Source organism: Petaurus breviceps, unplaced genomic scaffold (assembly GCF_028583685.1).
Source record: "Petaurus breviceps papuanus isolate PSGF00001 unplaced genomic scaffold, PetGlider_PUasm1.0 91041, whole genome shotgun sequence".
NCBI lineage: Eukaryota > Metazoa > Chordata > Mammalia > Diprotodontia > Petauridae > Petaurus > Petaurus breviceps.
In genome coordinates, this window is record NW_027187400.1 from 29706550 (window position 1) to 29724531 (window position 17982).

General features: G+C 45.6%; 1 protein-coding gene across 4 annotated transcripts in view; it reads right to left on the reverse strand.

The window, feature by feature from the left end:
• KCNAB2 (potassium voltage-gated channel subfamily A regulatory beta subunit 2) overlaps positions 1-17982 on the reverse strand; it is a 202719-nt gene that overhangs the window by 84129 nt on the left and 100608 nt on the right. The gene's annotated exons all lie outside the window — the stretch shown is intronic.

Sequence of the window (17982 nt, forward strand, 5' to 3'; positions counted from 1 at the left end):
GACAGTGTAGCACAAAGAAGTATGAGCTGGACTTGGAGTCAGGGAGACCTAGGTTCAAATACTGCCTCGGGCTCCTACTAGCTGTGTGATCCTGGGCAAGCCACCTCACCTCTGGGGCCTCAGTTTCCCCTCTTATAAAATGAGGGGGTTGGAGTCAATGGCTTTCAAGGCCCCTTCTGGCTCTCAAGCTATGACTCTTTGATGAGGAGGTTAAGCCTAATGCTGGGTTTGGACTTAAATACACACAAGGGCCTCCAGCTGGTGCCTGATGCTCCTCCGATCCATCCAATGTGATAGCTGATGCTGGGCAAAGCCTTGTGCCTGCCCATTAGCACAGCTGCAGTAATTGTCTGTGTTCATGTGGCCCGTTAACTTCTGTGATCCCGGCCAAGTACTGATGTAAGGATGGAATGGGATTACTGGATTTCTGCTTTCTATTTTCTGCTCTGGATGCTTAAAAGTGACTGTTTGGATTAAAACAACAACAATCCACCACCTGGTTTTTAAATCAAGTGCTGATGAAAGTAGGAGGAAAAAAAAGGTTGGAGAAAAACCTCTCTTTGTCCAATAGAGGCTTAGTCCAGCTGGTTAAAGTGTCACAGAGCCAGAGAGGATCCTCCTGTCTTTCTGTTCTACCAGGCAGCCCTTATCGAGATGCATTATCTTATTTCATTTTATTAATATTTAAGACCCAAGTTTTGCCATAATCCCTGTCAAGCCACTGGGGGAGGGCTGGTAGTTATAGGACTGCTTTTATCTTGGATCTTTAATAACCACAGGAGAAAATCATGGAGGTCCCCTACTGCCAGCCTATTTCCAGATAAGACAAAACCACCTATGTGCAGCAAGATGGAAATGCCCAGATACAAAGAGGTCCCAAAGGGTGTTAACAACCTTTGGCATCTCAGCTGTCAAAGTGGGAACTCTTCCCTCCTCTCTCCTCTTCTTCCCCTCCCTCATCTTAGGAACCGGCAGTTTGCTACTGTCCATTATTTGGTGTTTTAGGAGCCTGGTCCAGGAACATCCCCCTGAAGAATTAAAAAAAGAATAAAACTTGTGCTGTTACAGAACATCTAATTGGGCCAGCATTGGTGGTGGTGTTGCAGCGGGGGCGGGGGTGTGTATGTGTGTGTGAAGGCAGACTTTTGTGGACGATAGCTGCAGGGTGGAAAGGAGGACACAGAAGATACAACCAAAGATGACAGTTCGAGGAAAGAGGCACAGATTTTGCCCTTGAAAGAAATCTGCCTCTCTAGAAGTAGGAGTTCAGTTGTGAGCAAGTCAGTCGTCGCTTCTCCCTTTCTTGCCAGCAAACTCAAACGTTTACGAGTTCTGCCATCTAATGGAGTCAAAGCAAAGTGACATTTAAAAAACCTGCAGTACGTGTTCAAATAATGGGGAAAAACACTGAACTGGTTGTTCTCAGTGGAGAAAGCTCAGGAACAGAGGCAAGGTCTGGTTTCTTCATCAGGAGAGAAAAGTCAAGAAAATTCATGTTAGCCTGGGCAAGACAGAAGGTGAGAATCTAGGCCTGTCCTCAGGCAGAAGGATGTCTGCTATACATCATAGAGGGGTGTGAAGGGATCTCAGTGCAGAGATGCACTGGGCATCCTTAGAGAAGGGCTCACTGGAGAAATATAACTGCCAGACGTAACAATTTCCATGCAAACTGCCCTACTCTCAACAGGAGAAGGTGTGATGCCCCAGAACTGTCCCAGGTGCTGATTCCATAAACCATACCAGCTACCAAAATTGCTCTGACTCAGACCTACCTCCCTGGAAAGAGTGCTTGGATTTATCAGAAGGAAAATCTAAACCTATAACCTGACAACCCAGAAGTAACAGAATGTTTTACCAGCAGCTTTTAATACACAATGACCTTGTTCTCAGATTTACTATCTAACAATCAATTCAGTGGCTAATTGCCAGATGCCACTTTAGATAACAGCAAACTAGACATGAAGGGTTTAAAGGAAGCATAAATAAGTCTGAAGGCCCTGGATCTAATGCTGTATTTCTGATGTCAGCATGAGCTTATTCTGAGAGAATGTTAACCAAGACATTTCCATTAATTTATATTTAGTCAACACATACTAATAATTAAGCTGTTCCAACCAATGATTCATTTCTAAGTTGCAAGAAACAAAGAGAACACTAGAGCCATCCCCAGTGAGAAACTTCCCAGAAGCCACATCTGCTTTCTGCAGAGAGCATGGTGAGATGAGAATTCGAGAAGCAGATAACAGAGCCTACACATGTGGGCAGAAGCAATTTTTGAGAAAGCCCTTTGCAGGGGAAAAGGGGAACCACATCAGAAAAGGCAATGAGAACAAGGAGCTGCCTACAAAGAGAAGGGAACATTTATATGTATTACAGCAAATACCAAAGGGCCACCTTCTCTCCTGCTTGCCTCTGTTTCTGCAAATAGAAGATTAAGCTGGAGGGAATTGGTACACATCTGCTTTTATCTAGCATGCACATACGTGGGTCCAAATGATGACTTTTTATCAATGAATTCAGCACCTTTTAAGAAAAGCTCAGGCTGGGGATACATGAATCAAGTGAAAACATTCCTTGATAAATGGAAGACATTCCCTCAGGCCTGAATTCCAACCATTGATTTTCAGGAACTCTCATCTGATTGCTTCACTCCCATTTTGGATCAGGCACATTCCTTTTACTGCTTCCCCTTATTTGAGCCCCACCAGGAGTAAGAAAGTGAGCCCCTTACCGATACTTCATGCCTGTCCTCCGGGCTGTACAGTTGTCGAGGGAAAGCCCATGCATGCGGAGGAAGTCCTCCATATTCCTGGCCTGGGCCGCCACCCGTACCTCTCGCAGGCGCTGAAGTTCCACCGCATCTGTCTGGCGGACAGGGTGCAGGGCCCAGTCCGAGTGATACCTACTGCTAACACTCCTCAGGCTCTCGCTGTACGTCATGGACAACATGGTACCACCTGATTGGGGGACCTGATGATGTTCTAGATGTATGATAATAAGAAAAAGCAGATGCCCCCCCAACCCAATTCCCCAAAGCACCATGCATCTGGGGTGGGGTGAGGTGGGGCTTTGGATATCTAGAGGCAAAGATAGTATCCTCAACCAGATTCCTGCCATTGAAGGTGGAGGTGAGCTCCCCACTGCTGTTAGTCAACTGGGTAAAATGGGCCCAGCTACTAGAGGGCCATATCTACTGACAATCAGATTCCAGATTGTGGCATGGCTTGTCTTCCAGAAAGAGTCATTAACTAGCTTGCCATCAGACCCTGTTCTGTTCCTGCATAAGCAAATCAAGCACAGGCAAAAGCTGCATTCCAGGTAGGAAACTGCAAAATGAAGCTAAACTCAGAAGTGCTCCAAATAAAAATGGGAGCATGCAAGGCACTCATGTCCCAAGGAGACTTAAAGCAGACACAGCTGTTGCTCAGAGGCAAACTTTCAGTCCTTGCCTTCTACTTCTGAAGGTGTGCAAAAGCATAAAAACAAGTGGAGGGATGGCCACTTGAAGAAAACTTGGCCAGTGTGCTGCATAACCCATTCAGGATGCTGGCTTCTGTTCAATTTAATAATATCTATTCAATCAATCAGCTAGGACCTATGTGTGCCACGTATTGGGGCCACAGTATTCTAAATGCTGGGGATTTAAAAGCAAAAGGAAGGAAGGAAGGAAGGAAAGAAGGAAGGGAGAAAGAAAGACAGAAAGAAAGAGAAAAAAGAAAGGAAGGAAGGAAGAAAGAGTCCTTGCTCACATAGAACTTACATTTTATAGGATGGAGGGAATACTGGAATGATTGAAGCTGATTGAAATATATAGAGGGCACTGATGTACCAGGGAGAGTAGCCATGGTTCTAGACACACCCAGTAGTCATGCTTTACCAGGAGACCATCAATACAACCTAAATGTTATGAGTCATTGTGAAAGAAGGGTTATTCAAAAAGGCCAAAAGTACATCTGTGAGGTATCCAATAGCTCACGTTGGGTAAAAATGAGGAGGATAAAGCTGTTTTAATACACTCAGATTAAGAAAGATAACTTAATAACTCAGGTTAAGAAAAATCAATTTTACAAGTATAGGATGGGGGAAATGAGGCAAGAAAGCAGTTTGTCTGAAGATCTTAGTGGACTGCAAGCTAAGTATCAGTCAGCAATGTTCTATGACCACCAAGAAAGCTGATATAGGTTTGTACTATATTAAAGGCAAGAGTGTCCAGGAATAAGGAGGGAAATAGTCCTGTGGGGCTCTGCCCTGGTCCAACCACATCTGGATACTGAGTTTGATTATGGGTACCACATTTTTAGGGAGGATGTCAGGAAATTGGAAAGTCTCTAGAGAAGGGTATCCAGGGTAAGGAAGAGACTTGAGTCTAGGCCAAATGAAGATTGGTTGGTTCAATTGGGACTGTTTAGCCTGATGAAGAGAAGACTCAAGAAGGCCATGATAGCTACATTCAGGTACCTGAGGGGCTACTACATGGAGGAGGGATTAGATACTCTATTTGACTCCAAAGGGCAAGATGAAGAGTGATGGGTAGAAATTGCAAGGAAGTAAATTTAGATTTAATTTCAGAAAAAAAACAAACAAATTTTCTAACAATCAGAGCTGCCCAAGAGTAGAAGAGAAGACAATAGGAGATAATGGGCTTCCCTTGACCAGAGGTCTTTAAATAGAAGCTGGATCACCACTTGCTGGATTTGTTGCAGAAAGGATTATCGTTTGGGTAGGGTTTGGATTTGATGGCCCGGAAGTTCTCTTACTACCCTGAAATTCTGCATTTCACCATCAGGAATCTCAGGGCTGGGTTTTAGAGGCATGATGCTGACAAGAGTGTACCATGGCCACACATGTGTAGACAATTATGGACTTTCCCAATTTGAAGAGGGGCACAAAGGAGGCTGAGATCAGCCAGAGAGTGGTAGGGGGAGTCCAGTCGGCTGAGGATGCAAAACAAGTACCTTTATGGCTTCAGGTTTAGGAAGAAGGGCCTCATAGACTCATAACTGAATGAATGAGTTTGGGCCCCAGAGGGAACACACTTCAGTTCACACCTAGCTATCAGAGGTGTTAATGTAGTTACTCTAAGGGCAGACCTATACTAGTTTTTCATGGTGCAGAACTCACATATGAGTGTTAAAATAATTTCTCCTACTATAGTCTTCCAGTGGTATGCCCAGCAAGAAAAAAATTCTTATTTAGTGTTGGTATAGTTGCTATCATCATTCTTTCATTCACTGACTTGTTAAAAGAAAACCAAAACACCCAAACCTGTACATTAAGCATCTGCTGAGGCAGTGTGGCATGATGGATAGGAAACTGGCTTTGAAGTCAGAAAGAATTGGCTTCAAGTCTTGTCTCTGACTCACACTAACTGTCACCATGGCTAAGTCCATCGACCTCCCACTGCCCTCATGCAGACTCTGTAAGATCTATTGTGGATCTGCTTTAGGGGAGGGAGTTTCTTTACTGGGCAAAATTACATGTCCTTGTTGTGTTAATGTATCCCTAGAGCCCAGCACAGTAGCTTCCGAGGGGCAGATGTTTAATAAATGTTTGAGATTTTTGAACAAAAAACCAACACAAGGTTATCTGTTTTCACCAGAAGGTTTTAAAGGGAAATCACAGATCCAAATGAAGTGGGGTGGGGTGACAGAGAACAATGCTCAATGCTGGGTGCCAGGGATATTAAAATGAAATAAACTACCCTTGGGGAATTTACAGCCTCATGTGACACATTGATAGGACATGCATACAACTAAGTATGATATGAAGTAGAATAGGGTAAGGATAAAGGAAACATATGGACGAAGTATTATAAGAAATGTGAATCAAGGTCTTGAAGGAAGAAGAGAAGTGCTGGCCTTGAAGTCAGGAAGGGCCTGGGTTCGAATCCCAGTCCAGTCTATTTGTGTCACCTTGGGCAGGTCACTCCATCCCTCTGAGCCTCATTTTCAGCTGTAAAATGAGGATAATAATGATATTGGCAACACTCTCTCACAGGTAGAGAGTGTTTTCATGATGGAAAAACCATAATGTGCCATGCAAATTTGAATAATTACAATGGGAAGTGATGGGTGTGAATGACTGGGGAAGGCTCAGGAGGAGGGCAAAGAACACCAAATGGAAGAGAAAACAAATGGAAGTTCCAAAGAATCAAATTTAGGATTGCTGTAAGGAGAAGCATTTTAATAATGAGCTGTCTACCCCCATGTACAAAAATATTTATAGCAGCTCTTTTTGTGGTGGCCAAGAATTGGAAATTGAGGGGATGCCCATGAATTGGGGAATGGCTAAACAAATTGTGGTACATGAATATAATGAATATTATTGTTCTATAAGAAATGATGAGCAGGTAGACTTCAGAAAAACCCAGAAAGACTTAAATGAACTGATGTTGAGTGAGGGGAGCAGAACCAGGAGAACACTGTATACAGTAACAGCAACATCGTGCTGTGATAGACTTAGTTAGCTCTTCTCAGCAATGCAGTGATCTAAGATGATTCTAAGAGACTCATGATGGAAAATGCCATTCCACATCCAGAAAAAGAACCATGGAGTCTGAATGCAGATCGAAGCAGACTATTTGCTCTAATTTTTTTTGTTTCTTCTTTCTCATGGTTCCTTCCATTGGTTCTAATTCTTTACAATATGACTAATGTGAAAATATGTTTAATAGGAATGTACAGGTGGAGCCTATAGTAGACTACACACCATCTTGGGGAGGGAAGGGAGGGAGAGAAAATTTAGAACTCAAAATCTTATGGAATTGAATGGTGAAAACTAAAAATAAAAAATTAATAAAAAATGAGCTGTCCAGAAGTGGAGTGGGCTCTCTATCAGGCTGTATACAAAGGCTGGTTGACCAGGTGTCCAGAATGAAGTAGTAGTCTTTTGCAGTTATAGGTTGGACAGGATGGTCTCTGAGGACCTCCCCAACTCTGAGATTCTGTCATTCAGAGAAGTCCAATTTGTTTGGAACCCAGAGTACAGTGGGCAGAATAGGGGCAGCATGGAATGGCGGATGGAGTGCTCACGGGTTCAAGTCCTATGTCAGATGCTAGTACAGTGCCTGGCATGTAGTAGGTACTTAATAAGTGTTCATTGATCGATTGATTACTAGCTTTGCAACCTTGAGGAAATCACTTTCATGATGTGTCTCAGTCCCCTTACAACTAAAATGAGGGGGTCAGACTCAGTGGGCTCTAAGGCCCCTCTCACCTCTAAACTCATGAGCCTATGAAAAGAGTGAGATAAAGCTCAAAAATCTGATGGGGTGGGGCTCTGACTGCCAGACAAAGGAATTTGGATTGAATCTCAAAGGCAATTGAACCACTGCAAGTTTGGGGGCAGTCACTGCCAGTCCTGTGTCATAGGCAGATAATTTGGATAAGGAGATTCATGAAGAATAGATTTGAGACAGAGACACCTGGTCAATGAGGAAATTATTCAAGTGTATCAAAATAGGCTAAAGAACCAGGAGCCCTAGGAGAGAAACTAGCCGAGGTGCAGAAAGTGGAAGGCAGTCTCTAGCACAATGTCTTTTTTCCTGGCCAGGCTGACTGTTGCTTTTTTCATGACCTTTGAGGTCATGCCTTCTTTTTGGGTGCAGAGTCATCACTTTCATCAGGGTCAGCTGAAGGGGGGACCCTGGGAATCTGGAAAAGAACCTGGGCCAATTGAACCATAGGTAGCAGGAGGAGACACCTGGGCTCCTGCCTGGGAAGCCAGTTCAGAAGGCTTACTTGGAAGCTCAATTAGCTGGAAAGATACTTTGGAAACCTGAGCACTCCTTCTTTCCTCTGCAGTGCTGGGCCACACCCTGGCAACTTGTCCACTTGGCTCAGTCTCTGGTGTAAGTGCATGAATAACTGACTGGAAATCAGGACTCCCTCAGCTTGGACAGCAACACATGGTTAAGAAGAATCTTAACCTCCCCTACTCCCACTCCCAATGTGCTAGATCAGAACTATGGACCTAGAGTTGGGAAGGCAAGGGCTCCAAATCCTGCCTCGGATACTAGCTGGGCAAGTGATTGAGCCTCCCCAAGACTGTCCCCTCATCTGTAAAAGGAAGGGGTTGGATTCAGTGGCTTCTAAGGCTACTTCCAGCTCTGAATCTATGCACCCATAAAGTTACTTCACTTCTGTGGTTTGAGGCTTATTTCCCATAAAGATCCTCTCATAGGTTGAAAAGAGATCAGAGAGCACGGAAAGGCTCTGTGAGTTCCTTGCAGGCAGAACTAGAACTAAAGGCAGGCAAAGTAGGAAGACGCCCAGGATACAAAATGCAAGAGGTTGTAAGGAGTCCCATTTTGAAATGACATTTTATGAATGCACATTTTTTTAATGGACTGAAAATTTCACTCCCAGGAATGATGGTATATATGTTGATAAGCCAAGTGGCATGTGTTAACATGAAAGCTCCATAGATTTGCTGGAAGAGCCTATCCAGAGGATATAGGTCTTCAAATGCAGAAAGGCACCCTGGCCTGGGAGGGTGGGGTGGGTGGGAGTAAATGGAGTGACACAATTCTCTTGTCCCAACCAAGGGAAAAGGGGATGCAATTAGTAGTCAATCAATTTGATTCAATGAAAACTTACTTAAACACCTAAAATAAGCAAAGTTCTCTTCTAAGTGCTAGAGATACAAAGATGGAAGTCTCTGCCCTCAAGTCAAACAGAATCCTAGTGGGCATTAGATTTCAATTTAATTCCATTCAATCTCCCACTCCCAATATGCCAGGCACTGTGCTAGGAAGGAACAGTTCCTTCTCTTGAGTAGCTTATGCTCTATGAGGGAAGCAGGGAAGAGGGAGAATCAGGAAAATCTAGTGAGGTGGAATTTGATGGGAGCTCAGGCAGTTTATGTGGAGGAGAGGGCTAGGGAGGTGGCATTCCAGGCATAAGGCACAGCCTGTACACAGGCATAGAGGTAAGAGATGACAGTGTGTCACTGGCTCCCTGGATATCTGAATCATGCTGACAATCCCTTTCTCCACTGCTGTCAACTCTCTTCCCTCCCTCCTCTGCCTTCAAACTTCCCAACTTGGCCATTCAGGGAAGTGAAGCCTTGGCAGAGGTGGCTGCCGCAATCACATCCTGAAGCCAGCGCTCTTTTCTGCAGTGTCAATTGGCACCAGGAGCCAGTCAATGAATTTTCCATTTCTCTGTGCCTTCCACAGCTCTCCTGCTGACTGCTGAAGACCTCTGCCTGGAGAGCAAGGGGGTGGGTCAGAATGTGGGCTGCAGAATGCTGCAGGATGGGGGCACAGAGCCACCTCCCTGGCCAGCCTGCTGTTTGTCCTAACTGGAATAGGAAAAGGATATGGTTCTTCTGTGCAAAGGAACACTTGGGGAAGGTGGACATGGGTGGGCAGGGAGTGTCTGACCAGGCACCTGCTATCTGGCATCCATCAGCTCTTACAGGAGGAGTCAACATGGCAGACAAGAGATCTGGAGCTGGAGTTGCGGATGACATTCTGATTCAATTCAACATTAATGTCATTGGAAATAAGACTGTAAAGGACTTCAGAAGCTAATCCAGCTGCCTAATTTTACAGATGAGGAGACTGAGGCCTGAAGTATGTTAGAAATAATCAGAAGAGCTGGGAGTCTGACCTGATCCCCCAACTTCAAATCAAGTCTGTGCCTTAGAAAGATTATTTCAGCAATTGGGTGAAGGATAGACTGGAGAGACAGTGTAGACTAGCTAGGAAGTGCCAGGGAATGGCCTTTTGGGGGCTTATACTTCGTTTTTATTGATGGCTGCCTAGTTCTTCACCTCCACTTGTTCTGAGGGTGTTTTCCTCACTTGGAGCCCAGATTTCCCACAGCCCTTTCTTACCAGGGGTCAACACTGCCTTGCTGGCTCTCCTGGCTGTTTTGCCTGAGAGGACACAGAAAACCACATCACTTAGCATGAATACATTGCCATTTCTTCCAAACCATGGGCTCTGTTCAAACTTCAGTCCAAAGCTCTATAGACCCACGGGCCTTGTTCTCCTGATCCTCTGAAATGCGGGTGTTCTTTCCCTCCTTCCTGAAATCACCTTGCATACATTTCGTGATTAATTGTGTGCTCCATGTTTCCTCCAGAAGTTCAGGGAAGGTAGGGACTGTGGGGTGGCTTGTGTGTATGTGATTTTTGTGTGCATGCATACATGTATGTTTTTGTGTGTGGTTTGTATGTGTGTGTGTGAGTGCACGCATGTGTGTTTGTATCCCCAGCACTTAGAGAAGCATCTGGCACATAGTGCATTCTTGTTGAATTGGACGAAATTACATAGTCTAAAGAAACACCTGTGAAATAGGGCCCTTCCTATTGCAGCCCAGGGGCGAGATAGTAAACTGAGCAAAAGCTACGAACCACATCTTTAAAGAAAAGGGGAGCCCAGAACGGAGCCGAGCAGGGCCCTTCACTGATGTCTTGCCTTAAGCAGAACTGGTAGAGAACTAGGCTTGAGTTAAAGGTCCCAAGGAAGACTGAGGCATCTGTGTGAGAAAGCCTTGTGTAGAAATGGCTCTACAGACAACAGAAAGATACACCAAGGCTTGAAAGAGAAGTTCAAACCTAGGATGGAAACTCAAGACTCCTGCTTTCAAAGGGCAGCGCCAACCGGACTCAGTAGTTCATCTGTGTTCCAGACACCATGTCAGGTGCTGGGGATAGAAATCCCAACATGAACCAGTCCCTGCCCTCAAGGAGCTTATAATCTATGGGAAGGCTACAAGATATACACAGATAAGCAAATACCAGATACAGGTAAAATAAATAAAGAGTAATTTTACTGGGAAAGAGAAAGGTGGGCTGTTAAAATGGACAGAAAGCTGGCCGTAGAGTTGGGAAGACCTGAGTTTAAGTTCTGCCTTTGACAGAAGTGCCTGTATGGCCCTGGGCAAGTCACTTCCCCTCTCAGTGAGTTAGTCAATGTCTCTAAGATAGTAAGTTTCAGAGAAAGGTGCCAATCTGCGTTGATGGAGTCTCCTTAAGCAAGACCTCACCATGCCAGTGAAACCACAAGCTGGGGTCAATACTTTGGGGAAGGGGGGAAGCATTAGCAACCTGTGGGAGCCAGGGTCAGGTGAGGTATTTTCTGAAAGGTGTCATTGGAGTTGCCTTGATGGGAGCTGGAGATCCCAAGAGGCAGATGTGAGAAGGGAAAATATTATAGGCATTGGGGACAGGGACAAAGGCCCATAAGTGGGAGATGGAATGTCACATGGCAAGGAAGCCAGTAGCCCAGTAGGGGGCCTTTCTGCTGTTTTGGGCATTGGAGCTCTCATTTCCCTCTCCAATCTCCATCTTCTAGGAACACCTGTGAAAACATAACAGGCACTTCTTAGGTGGCAGCGCATGTCTCAGCCCCAAATATGGAAAAAGGGGAACCAAGAGCCCTCAGTTTACCCCTGGGCTCCTGCTCCATGTGAATGCCAGGAAGGCTGAAGAGGGTGGTAATTTTCCTGAAAACCAGGGCATGTCTAAGACGTGCCACTTTCCCACCCAGACATAACCACACAGAAATCAATAACCATTAGCCTTCAAGACATTGCTCATAAAAGGACAGCCCTACTTCTTGAAATAAATACTAGGCTCCAGAAAAACTTAAAAAAAAAAAAAACCTTTCCTTCCTCTCAGGAAGCACACACACCTTCCAGTGAGAATGACTTGTGCATAAGGCTTGGGGGCAAAAGAAGGGAGGGGGATGATGAGAAGAGGTGAAAGGTTAGAACTCAGGGGATGTCAGATTTAGGGAGAGGGCAAAGGACTAATGCTCAATATACTCATTTTAATGTAAAATTCAGTTCTGCAGACACATAACTCCTCAGCTTGGTGTATACCGCCCAGAGCAATATGGCTTCAGCCTGATCTCACTTTACTCCCCTCCACCTGCCATATTCCTGCTGAACTCTCCAGCTCGCAAGCTCCCCAAGTCCTCCTTCCATCCCTCCACCCCCAGTGCCTTTGCAAAGGCTTATCTAACCCAAGATTGGAATGTGCTCCTAACTCAGAATACTTGGCTTCCTGAGGCTTAGTTCAGATGCCGCCTCCTGCAGGAAGCCCTTCCTGATGTGCTTGGGTTTTAGTGTTTTTTCCCTCCTCAAATTAGCCTATTTTGTGTGTATTCATATGTTTTTTGGTCTTTGTATACCCAGAATTCATACATATGTCAGAAGCATAATAAATGCCAGTTGAATTTAGGTCTCTGTTCTTCATCTGCTCACCTTATGGACAGCACAGACCAGAATAACTTTTTCTGTTTTTAAACCTAGGATCAATGGAATTTCTGTAGTTCTTGTGGAAAGGGGGCCATAGGGCAGAGGAGATGTGAAAAGGAGAAAAAGAATGACTCAAGCATGGAGGAATCAGGGTCGAAAGACATACTGAGAGAAAAGATGAAGCTGGGATGTGAAAGGGAAGGTGAGATCCAAGATGTGGAAATAGTCTGAGGCTCTCTTCTGGGGTACCTAGGAAATGCATGCACAGGGCAAGTGCTCAATAAATACTGAACAAATAAACGAATGGGTAGATTTAGTCCAATTTAAAAGAAGAAACTTAAAAAGGGTTGCTGGTCTAGAAGGCAGAATAAGAGTGCTAGAAACCCATTGCCAGCCTGACATTTTACTTTCTTGGCAAAATGGTACCTGCACTCATGGAGACTCTTGAGTGTGAGTCCTGTTCACAGGCTCAGGGAGGAAGCATTTGAGTGGCCGAAGTACAACACAAACACCATTCTCACAATGTACTCTTAGTATAATAAGATCATTCATTGTCTTTGCCCCCACCAACAGGCCACCTTTTCTCCATGAAGTCCTAGTACCTCTATGGGTATTAATTACCCCAATGACTCAACCCCAGGCTACCTCCATTTTCCAAAGCAAGAAAGTAACACAACAAAGCCTGTGCCTGATGCAGGCAAACCTAAGTCAAAACCAAATGACAAAACCAATGAACACCTTCCCCTGGTCCAAAGAAACAGTCTCAACATCTCTTTGTTGCTCCTTTGCCCTTATAATTTCCCTCCTGTTCCAGTGTCTGCTTCTTGTGCGTCTGCAGAATGGGAGGCAGGGGGGCTTGGAATTCCTCTCCCTGTAGCTATGGCTCACATAGTTGGTACTAAAAGGCTCACACACCACCACATTAATGAAGACAGCGGCTGCTGGGACAAATCTCACACTTGGAAGTCTACATTCTTGGCCCCTTTGCAAAGAGTTACCGTCAGAGGCACACAGTGAGGGACTAAGGAGCTGCTGTTATGCTGAACCACCCTAACCATTATGGTACAGGAGATGGTCACTTAAGAAGCCCATAGAAATTCTGCAAAGCAGGGGAAGCGGCAAAAGGAACGGTTATCTTTCCGGGAGGGAAAGCAGCTCAGAAATGCAGCATGTCCATTCAGCCGAAAAGCAAGATGTCCTTTGCTAAAGAAAAAACAAAATCCAACAATGGCACCAGCTCAGTGGCTCGCTTCTTGTCTCAGGCACAGCAGCTGCTTTGTCCTGGCTGGGAGGGTGGCTTTCCTAGAAGGACTTCTCAGGCAGCTATAAGCCCTCACTGACAGACTCCCAGCAAGGAAGCACGTTAGTGAAGACCAGGGCAAGGTTCATGGGAGATGCTGACATCTCTAAGACATAGGAGGGAGAGAGGGAGAGGGAAACAGCTGGATGAAAAGCAGCCCTCAGCAGCCAAATCAAGCCCTCCTGGAAGTCCCCCCAGCCCTCCTGCCCTCGGCACTCCACTCCCACACATTTTACTCTGCTTCCCCTATGTCAGGAGGCATTGCTAACCTTTTGGGATCTTCTTTCCCTTTGAGGACACAGAGGGTCAGCTGGGCTTCTTACTTTTCGAGGAGCCAGAGGGATCTCTGAACCTCAAATTTCCTCCTGGGTTACCTGAGCTCATCAAGGATAATTAGAACCAAGCTTCCTGCCCACCTAAGACAGCTGCCAAATCCCAAACTTCCATTCCTATGGTCTAAAGAAGAGGACCCACCTGCTTTCTTGGGCTCTTGCTCATTAAAAAAGACAAGGTCTAGTTTATTAGGGGCTCACCAGAGGCTAGAAAAGATCTTGCGCATGTGTTCTTTCCCCCCAATCAGGGAAGTGTCGTGGCTGAACGTCAGAAGCAATTGGTGAAAGAGACGGGTCCCCCAAGAGTGAAGAATTTTGTAGCAGCAAATCCATTAGTCCTATTAGGGCATTTTCATCTCGGTAAACAGAGGCTAAATTATTCAGCAGCCTCTGCTTTCCTAAAAGCCTGTGAATGTGCACTATCATGGTGCACCCTGGCATAGCTTGCCCAGAATAAGGCAAAGAAAAGACCTAGATTAGAGCACAGCTCTGCCCATTTGGGGGGGGGGGCGCAGGGGATGGGTTGCTCTCAGCACCCAAAGGAGGTACTTTGGTGTGGGGTAAGCAGTGATGAGTACAAATCATATGCCGTCCTCCTCTGTTAACACAGATGGTGAGCCTATATCCTCAACAGGTCTGGTCAGTTCCACCTGCCCACAGAGACCAGACCTGGGGGCCAGGTGCTAAATAAAGCCTGAAGAGGGCTCTTGGCAGGCAAGGAGGTCGGCAGCACCCCCCCAATGGCTATTATTAATAAGGGGCACTTCTATAGAACTTCAGAGAGAAGCCAGATAGCCCAGTGGACAGACAGCCATCCTTGGGAGTCAAGAATACTTCAGGTACATGCTAGCTGTGTGACCACAGGCAAGTCCCTTAACCTCTCAGTACCTTGAGGTAAGTCTATGAGACTGTAAGTTACAGACAGGGTGCCTATGAGCATTGGCAGAAGGAGTTCCCACACTGGAAGTTCCCCTGCACAGATGAACTCACAAGGTCAGACACATTCCCTCCCTCCCTCCCCATCCCCACTCAAATATACATCTATAAATGCAGGCTATCCCAAAAGTCTCAGTGCAGCTTTATACTATCAAAGCTTCCTTTAAGCTATGAAATAAGAACTTTTTTCAAGCTATCAAGGCTTAAAGCTGCAATGATGCTTCGGAGGCAGCCTGCACATACTATAAAGCTCCAGGGTTTGTGAGGTCCCTTACATACTCATATGAGTGTCACCAAGGTGGGCATTGTCACTGGCATTATTGTCACTGATACTTCACAGATGAGGAGACTGAGGCATGGGAATGTTAAACGACTTATCTAGGGTCACAGAGCTAGTATATGCCTGGGGTAGGATTCAAACCCAAGTCTTCTTCTCCTGACTCCAAGCAAGCCCTCCATCCATGATACCAGACTGCCTCTGATGCAGGGGGTTCTCAGTCTGTGTGTGTGCGTGTGCGTGTGTGCGTGTGCGTGTGTGTGTGTGAGATGGATCCTTCTGGTATCTTGTGAAGTCGAAGGACCCTTTCTTAGGATCACATTTTTAATTGCAAAAGGTCTCCCCTCCCCCAAAGATACAGGATCACAAAGGAAACCAGCTATTTTGAAGTGTTAAAAATGGTTAAAAAATCTTTTAAAAATGTCAAGTTTTGGATCCTGTTCTAATGGTATCCAATAATGCCAATAAATGTTACTGGGGGACATCTGTAAAGTACTGTCTCCTTTAAAGGGTGTCTGAATACTGGGCCAGGTCTTCTGATTGCCTAGCCCAGGGGTGGGGAACCTGCAGCTTTGAGGCCACATGTGGACCTCTAGGTCCTCGAGGGTGGCCCTTTGATGGAAGTTTGGATTCAGTGAAAGGGCTGCACTCGATGGACCTAGAGGTCCACATGTGGTCTTGATGCCACAGGTTCTCCACTACTGGAGTTCAATGGTCCCCAACTTTTGTGGTGGTCACAGACAAAACACCCCCTGAAATCTAGAAATAGAGACACTGGTCCACAGGTCTGAGGGATACGGGCCAAATCTATAGTGATAGGGCTTCAGGGAAGGAGAAACTCTAGAAAAAATGGAAAATCAAGCAGGGAACACTGGTACTACTGGTGCGGGTTTCTGATGTTAATGAGTGAGGTTCCTCAGTGGCTCCACCTGCTGGCGAATGAGGCAAAAGCCATGAGTGTTATTTTGTTGTTTTAGTGTTTTCTCAGTCATGTTTGATTTGTCATGACTCCATTTGGGTTTTCTTGGCAAAAATACTGGAGTGGTTTGTCATTTCCTTCTCTAGCTTGTTTTACAGATGTGAAAATTGAAGCAAACAGGGGTAAGTGACTTGCCCAAGGTCACACAACTAGTAAGTGTTTGAGGCTGGACTCGGGAAAATGAGTCTTCTGGATTCCAAGCCCAGCTCTTTGTGCACTATGGCACCACCTAGCTGCCCCCATTAGTATCCCTAGTGATTCTGATCATCTCCACCCTCTACAATGCTTTTGGATTTTCAGAGAACATTCCCTAGCATCACCTCATTGGAGCTTTGCCATGAAGTAGGGAAGGGTGCTAGGTGGGCTGGTCTTTCAATCCCCATTTTGACAAATGAGAAAACTGAGACTCAAAGTCACTTAAAAAAAAGATTTACTGAAGGCCACACAGCTAGTCACACAGTCGCAGAATTCTGCATTTGGGCTTTAGGTCTAACTTCCTGGCTCTATGGAAGAAACGAAGCCTGGGAAAGGGAAATGATTCTTGGGCTCGTGGGAGAGAGGTGGAAGGGGCCTCCTCAGAGACCTTCTTCCTGGCTATCTCCACAGCCTGCACGCTCCCCCCTGGGGCCCTTCTCTCTGCTTTCTCCTTACCTGAACCTTAGGCTCTGTCCAGAGAACACCCTGGGTTCTGAGAGGGCAACTTTGATCTAAACTTAACCCAATCCCTGCCTCCACTGCACATCCAGATTATTTCCATGCCACATGTACTTTTGCTTCCCACCCTTCTTGTATGTGGTCTTACCCCATTAGAGTGTAATATTTCTGAGGGTAAGACCTGTCATACTTGCCATTTCCTTCTCCAGCTCACTTTACAGATGAGAAAACTGAGGCAAACAGGGTGAAATGACCTGCCCAGGGTCATCCTCGCTTGTATTTGTATCCTCTGTGCTTTGTACACAGTGAGTGTTAAATAAAGTCCAAATGCCCGCTTTTACAGATGAGGAACCAGCCTCTGGGAAGTTGAGAGTTAAGCAATTTGGCCAAGGTCACAACAGGTGGGATCTGAACCCAGTCCCCTGCCTCCAGATCCAATGTTCTGTCCATGGTACCAAAGTCAAAGGGCAAGTGCCAGTTAGCAGCAGTGGCAGAGTCGGGGCTGGGTCCTGGGTCTCTGGACTCATACCTCCCCTTGTGATTTGCCAATTACTCAGCAGCTTCTGCTTTCCTCAAAGCCTATGACTCTGTGGTTTCACTGTGTGGCCTGGCGAGTTTGCCCCAAATGCCCAAACCATGAGCTTCCCCACTCCAAGGATCAGGGTCCGTATGCCCCACAGTTGTTGGTGTGGGGAGGCAGACAGGATAACCTTCCAGACCTGGATCTCTACAGCTCATCAGTAACATCCAGTCTCTGAATGACCCCCCTGGGGGGGCACTGAGTGTTTAAACACATTGTCTAAAGTCACACAGCCAGCATATCCCTTGTACCTAGGTCAGTCATCCTGCTCTCAAGGCTGGTCCTCCATATACTAAGAATCCAGTGACATTTCTCTGGATCTGCTCAAGGCAATGTTATATAACACCTACAGTTAAGTTTTTTTCCTTGTCTGATTCCTGGCATACTTACATTTTTCACACAGATTCTGGGCTTTTTCTTTATGAAAAATGAAAGGATACCAGGAAATTCACCAGTGTTAAACCTCTGGGAGGATATTTGTATGGGGAGGGAATTTCAACAAGTCTCCTCTCTGGGCTTGGAGTCAGGAGGGCCTGGGTTCAAATCTAGTTCCAGACATTTACTACTTCTACTGTCTCTATCACTAGCTGGTGTTTTTATTGCTCTTTAAAGTCTGTGGAAGACTCCACATATTGTATTTCATTTGATCTAGCTGTGTGACCCTAGGCAAGTCACATCCTATGTCAACTTCATTTTCCTATAAAATGTAAAT